The sequence below is a fragment of the Pseudomyrmex gracilis genome, unplaced genomic scaffold (genome assembly GCF_002006095.1).
Source record: "Pseudomyrmex gracilis isolate BER0280 unplaced genomic scaffold, ASM200609v1 scaffold_76, whole genome shotgun sequence".
Taxonomy (NCBI): Eukaryota; Metazoa; Arthropoda; class Insecta; order Hymenoptera; family Formicidae; genus Pseudomyrmex; species Pseudomyrmex gracilis.
In genome coordinates this window covers 183,724-191,070 of record NW_018020660.1, presented here as the reverse complement: position 1 = coordinate 191,070, position 7,347 = coordinate 183,724, and the positions used below count along the sequence as shown (strand labels likewise).

General features: G+C 38.6%; 1 protein-coding gene across 15 annotated transcripts in view; it reads right to left on the bottom strand.

Moving 5' to 3' along the window:
* The window catches only part of LOC109854966 (disks large 1 tumor suppressor protein), a 425,866-nt gene that overhangs the window by 336,157 nt on the left and 82,362 nt on the right, over positions 1-7,347 (bottom strand). The window lies entirely within an intron of this gene.

Here is a 7,347-nt window from a genome sequence, read left to right as displayed (position 1 = left end):
AAATTTTTATGTATTATATGTATTGTGTTATATAATATATATAATATATATTACATATGTATGACAATTTGTGACAATGTAAGTTTGCGCAACAATATAACTAAAGTTTCGTAATATTACATAAGAGTCAGGTGTGTAAGAGTGATATCGCATTCACAGGTATTGGCTTAATATTAGACTATACATCTATGACCTGAATTGTACGTCACACATACACACATGACGCCGCGAGAGAATGTCGTTAATAGGTTAAAACGTTTCACTTTTGACACAAATCTATCTCGACGATCTTGTGTCGCGATGACAGGATAGAGAAGCGATCCTTCTTCATAGTGTCCTGCGACTCCGAGACGATAATGTCCACGAGATACATGAGGATCTTATTGAATTACACTATTCAACGTTAATTATGTAGTTCTCCACACATAAATACTCATTAGATTCACTGGAAGCTCTGTTTGCGCAATTGTAGTGTTATCTGTCACTCAAAATCGAGATCTTCTATACAGAACCAGTTTGTCGTCGATTGTCGAGGAAGTTGTTATCGTGCGGAAATAAACAATACATGGAATAAAGAGAAAGAGAATTAAAAATTGTTGTACAATATTTTTTAAACTTTTATACTACTTATCTATAGAAAGTTTGACAAGCAACCTTTGTGCATTAAAAATATTGAAATGAAGGATAATACAGTAAAGGTAATAATACAGTATTTACTGTATTATTACCTTTACTGTATTATCCTACTAAAGTGATATTTGCTTCTTTGTTGCTGGATCTTCTGGCAGTTATGATACTGCCGCTGTTGCCTGCCTTGTTGGATCATTACAAAGAGATAGAAAATAGACTGTACTCTACTATTTTGAGCTATATAAAAAGCATACAGATATTTTTTGATGCGCCAGATAAAGTCAGGACAGTTCTTTACGGAGGTTTGTAAAGGTCTACATACATATATAGTTTATTTCTATAGAAATATGTAAAATGTCTTGCAAAATATTGAAACTAATAAAGAGATAACAAGTTTGTCTAATGTTTTTTTTCTCGAACGACCGATTTTTAACGGATTCAGTGGTATACGATGGAAGAACAAATTTATATTTTATTAGTTATAGTTTTACAGCTCGTTATAAATACAATTCCTGTGTGTATGTAATTCTGTAGCAAAAATTGAGTTGTGCTTGTACCGTTAAGTTTATAAAATAACAATTATTAAACTAACGTCGAAAGTAAATTTAAATTATTTCAACATTATTATTTGAACATTTGTAGATATTTATGTGCAAATTCACATAGTTTTTATATCAAGAAAATATATTTCGCGCACAGTCTTTTTTTTATAGTTTTGAGAAAACTCGCCGAGAGCTCAATTAAAGTTTGCTTTTTACGTGTACGTGTACTAGTCGCGTCACGGTATGTAAAATGCGCGTGCATATTTTTTCTCCCTCCCCCCATCTAAATTGTATCGAACGCGCGACCGATCGAAAATCTCGCGCAATTTCCTGAATTTCCATGTCGAACGAGGTAACCTAAGGCGGCGTGATCGTCGGCACGAACTTATTCCCATCGGCGAAATTAATTCGGGAAAGCAATTTGCATCGGTCGCCTAATGCCATCGTCGTCGGTGATGCATCCCCAGTTTGTCTGTAGCGTGTGTCACGTGCGAAATTGCAATTACCGAGATCGCGCGCGCGGTCGATCCCGAATCGCCAGGAAACATATATCCGTCGAGCTACTGCCCGCCTGTTCTATCAGCAATCGCGGGAATATCACAGTCTGCGTAAAGCGCGATTTTTCGCGCGAGAATTGCGAGTTGTAATAAAAGTAAGCCGTTGCGCGGCTCTAAATGTTTCAAAGAGAATATAAATGTATGTGCCACAAAGAGTGCTTCTCTCACCATTTCAGTAATAAAGTTTTCGACAAGAGAAGAATCTTCGTAGAACAAAGAAACAAAACTAATTCCACTTTTAATAATAAAGCCGTACATTTTTATTTCCCTCTTTGATCGGCTTTCCTTCACGCGATTTCGCGGGAAAATATCTCTCGGTGAGACGAGCGCGTGAAAAGAAAATGTGGAAAACATTATTTTCTTCTCAAGCCGTTAAGTACGATTTGCATTGCTAAACATTTACTTTGCACTTTGCGACGTGCGGAGTTAAACGGCAAAATAGAATTTCACCCGTCTTTGGTCGCTTTTCTCGCGACTTTTCCTATGAAACTCGGTAAACTCTTAGACGAGGTGTCGGAAGGGGGTCTCTCTTTTCCTCTCCGTTCCTATTGGAATTCGAATTTATGATCGCGCGGACCTCGTTTCATCGTCGACTTTGCGCGACTCGCACATCTAGGAAATCTTTTCAGAAAAATCTGCAAACACATCAGCTGCGCAACATCTTATAGTTTACTGCTATTTGTTTTTAACAATCTGTGTTTTTTCGCACATTAAACATCAATTTATTGTAATATTATAAATTTTTTAATTAGAGTTTACGGCAATTTTCTTATGCGGGCGTTTTTAATTTTTCTATTCGTCCGCTATAAGCCACGTTATTGCTTCACGATGCAGCAGCAGCTCTTGCGTAATATATTTTTGCCCGTTGGAGCATGCTTAAGGCGCGCATAAATAAATATGTACGGAGAGGATGGACTTTGCGAGAGGAAAATTAAGGGCTCGTTACAACGGCGAAGCGATAAAATCCTGAAGGTAATGACGCGCACTTTATCGGCGCCGCTGCTTGTAACGCGCTTCCGTAATGTACGATCGGTCCCGTTCAATGAAGAAATCTCGAAACTCGAATAACGCTCTCACGGCGGATGGGCTTGATATCGAGCTTCACAAAGCGCGATTTATATAAAGCGGAGATGTGCAGCTTAAACTTCCCGAACAAGTTCAATTTTTGGACAAAGAAAAGTTAAGTTTCCCTGTAAGTTCAACGAAAATAGTAACCAGTAAAAATTTGTTACACGCTTTCGTTTTCATTGTTAATAGTTCTCATTGCTGTTGTTCCACTTTCCGGTTTTATTCAGTATTCGAGAATGTTGAAATTTAAACAATACACATGCGTATTAAATTGTACATTAGATATAACAAATAAAATTCCGATGTGTTATTTTAATCGATATTTTAATCGATTCCGCAGTTGCGGTAGAAAAGTTCACACATTTAAATATCTGTATACAGAATATAAAACGTGTGTATTACAAATATATTAAGTCATTAAGTATCAATGTATATATATATATATACATACATAAGCATTTGAATATTACATCTCATATACATCATCTCATAATATATTACACATCTCATAAGATATATTTTATATTTCAATAATTCTCTCTCGCACGGAACGTGCATTATGCGATTGCATTAAACATCTATTACGCCGCAATCTACAGAGCATACACGTTACATGGGTATATTGGGCATTACGATATAACGATAACGTCATCATATCGTAATAATCATCCATCCTGCTGTGGCGCTCAGCGATATTCGATAGCGCAGCGCAACGCGTAAAATAAATTTGTTTATTACGTTACTGCAGTTGTACAATTTTGCGTCGCCCAAGTTTGTTTACGTAAATGCTAAGTAGTTTTATTTTCGAAAAGTCAGTAAACAATTTTATTTCCTTTTTTGTCGATGCAATGAATTTTTAGTAGCAGTTGAAGAGCAGTCTGATCGCGCACGTCTAACCACGCGGGTTACGCGCCAAAATTAAAACAAAACCTACATGTGATTCAAAGTTTGAAAGTTTGCAAGAAATCGATTCTACGCAATAAATACGTCAGCGTGATAAAGCATGTCTTTTATCATCATTTGTCGTTACTCATTGAGCGAAAGAACGCGCGGGAGAAAGAGAGCAGCGACGGCGGTGGCGGCGGCGCGTTCTGCAAATTTGAGAACCGCGCGAAAATACGGTCGTTTGCGATTCTCTAAAAAATTCTATGCATCCGCGATACACTTGTCTCTCGCGCGAGAACTGTTTCCGAGAATTTCCCATGAGTCGGCGCCAAACTACGAAGACATATTGTTCTTTTTCTTAAGCTTTTTGAAGCTTTATATCCGTCGCGTAATTTGCGATAAACTTAGAAACTCGCTCACTTTGCTCTAGGTAACTTTTGACCTCGGCAAAATGAAGAAATGTTTTTGTAATCATCCTGTTCTCGATGAGAGATGCAAGTCTTTGCGCAACAAACGCAGGTAACGTATCCAGCTGTTATCAAAAGAATTGATTTAGTCGTTTCAACGTTTTGTGAACATTTCAGTTTACTTCATCAGGATTTTAAGAGCAGTCTGACATGAGTATCGATGTATGTTGACAAAACGTCAGTATAAAAATGACACTAACTTGGTTCAAACCTAAAAAACATCTTTGAATGTTAAAATAAAAGTGCAAAAAATATAAATGCATATAATAGTAAAATAATATATAATAGTAATATGTATATAAATATACATCTTACGATTGAAGAATAAATCAATTCCATTTCTCCGTGACGTATTTTTTTCTCTTAGCAAAAGTGAAAAACTATTACTCGAAAGATATATCTTACGATATCGTTAGTGGATTAAAGGAAGCACTCCGAAGGAAAATCTCTTACAATCTCATGATATATCATACACTTAACTGTCCCTCCACGTTTCTCTTCCTATATATCCCGTTTCCCGGTACAATTCGTCCGCAAAGAAACTGCGGATTAAAACAGTCGACGAGCGCGCGAGGAAGAAGAGGAGGGAGAGGAAAGAGTCTCGGTGCTTCTTCCTCAAATCGAATCACGTCTCTGTGAGAGCTTAGTGGATCGGGTCGTTAAGCTCTGCAACGGCAGTGCACCACTGATCCCGATCGATCCTGGCAAAGTTCATAATGGTAACACGCAATATAACGGCGCGAGGCGCGTAAACGTAGCCCGCATATGTGCCGTTCTCGCATACCGCTAACATTACCAACGTCCTTTGATCTCGTCCTGCATTATGCATGAGGAAGAACTACACATCATGTCCAGGAAACGCGATGTAACGGGCGGTTCGCGCGGCAAGTCAACGAGAAAATATCCGAAACAAAAATAACGGAAGATACATTCGGTCTTTGAATCGCGAATAACACTTAACACCGCGGGATTGCCGTGTCACGTGTGCAAACGTGGTATTTCTTGTGACATTCACTCGACCCCAGAAAACGTTACTGAAATTTTAAAATTACCATTTGAAAAAGTATCCAAAAAATACAAAACCAAAGATAATGGTGGGCATAATTTTAACAAACAAAAATTACTTGAGAAAAATCTATCAGTTTTCTTTAGAGGAAGAACAGTTTGTGCAAATTTTAAATCTTGCAAGGTTTTTCAAATAGCACATACTCAATTTTCTTGAATTCGCTTTCAATAAAAAGCTCCAATTTTGAAAAGTGTCAGGACAAACTTAGATCAGAAAGAGCAGAACATTATTTTTTCTAAAAAAACTTTTATACTCGCGCAGAATTATCCGCTTCCATTAACCCATGAAATATTGACGGTGTCTTAACTGAAAAAGGCGAACGAACAGGAGCGTTGCTTCAATATTTTTCACACGAATTCAATTACGCAATCGACTTTAAATTCGCGAACATGCCCTGCGCGTTTGTATTCGCCGGTTACATCACTTCAAATGGGGACGTGATCGAAATGGACAGCCCCGTATATAACACATTCGCGAATAGCGCATCCCGTCCAAGGATGCGAATTTATGGCCGATCAATAGGTGTATCGGTAACACAAGGTATGTGCGCTCCTTCGTCGGACTGCCAGAGTCGTTCGACCGTAGAGATAAAAAAAAAAAAAACTCGCAAAAGAACCCAAATAGCATTCTCTCAAAGCAAATGCGGTTTTAACATATTTATCGTGATTTTATCAAAATCGCCCGCTGGCAGAATCAAACGGAATTGACGCTGCGATCCGACTGAACGTCAATCGCTTCGAAAATGCATAATCCTCTAATTAGTATTTCAATAAATATTATCTCCTACGCTTTGTGTTTTAGTCTATTAACTCCTCCCAATTTTAACTTCGATTCTAACTCGATCACTACGCCCGGCTTACAATGGCGATTCTAATGGAGTTGTAGATGAAGTTCAGTTCCCAACTACGACTTTGTTATCGACGCAGAAGTAATTGACGGCGCCGCTTTTGTACACTGAAGAAGATCACGAAGAGATCAAGTGTATAATTTCTTAAACTACAGCACTCTGCCGAATCGTTCTTTTTTTTATTTCGCCAAAGTAATTTAATTACTTTGCGCGCGAGTATTCAACGTGAACAACCGTCGGCGTAAAAAAAAAAAAAAATGATATTTCCGAACGTGAAAATATATAGTTGTCTGTTTTATGCAACGAGCAAGTCAACACGCAATTCCAGTTAATCGACTTCACAGTACCACCAATCGCCGAACATAATAGATCGATGGTGAAAGCTGCGCCTTTCTTCCTCCTTCGTCTCCTAAATCGATGCTTTTGTGCATCCTCCGTATTCTCTCTCTCTCTCTCTCTCTCTCTCTCTCTCTCTCTCTCTCTCTCTCTCTCCTCCTCTTCCTCCTTCTCTCTCTTTCTCTCTCTGTCTCTTTTTTTCATCGCTCTTTTATCCTATTTCGGGATGTCGAGTGCCGGAGGTCCATCAATTCCCTCAAACGCCATTCGTCCGGTGTTCACAAGAGTGTGCATCGGTAGCGTGCCGAGGGACCCAGGAATGAAGGGACAAAGATTGGCCGGAAAAAAAGCGGTGTCGAAGTCGGATGGGTAGCGAGGGTGGATAGCGGTTAAAAGCCGTGCTTGCCCATCGATCGTACTGAGAATTTTTCACATTCGAGATAACCATTTTTTTTTTTTAGAACGCGTGTGTACGCGCGAAGGAAAGAATAGAAGGAAAAGAAAACGGAGAAAAATTCCAAAAACAGAATTTCCAAAACGGCTGGAGCAAAAAATCCGTGACACAACGACAAATTAAAGACAACAAAGCACTAAATTTGTAGGTTTTTTTTTATTCTGCCTTGATTGTGTCAACCTAATATACGTGAATTTTTCAGCACTCAGAATGACCTTAGTTGTCATTTACAAGTTTTCACACAGAATAAATTCATGATAACTGGATCGCGAAGATTCCGATAAAAAGAAGCGACAAAAAGAAACCGTGCGAGAAACGAAAGATTCGAAATGAAGAGAGCGAAAATCTGCGGCCCACGAACAAGCAAGCGGTACGATAAACGCGCGTAAAAAAAATATCGAGGCGAAGCGCATTTTTCTCTGGAAAATACACGACCGGGAGCGGGAAAAAGAGAAGTACGGAATATATTCCGCGGCTATAGACACGGAGCGGAAG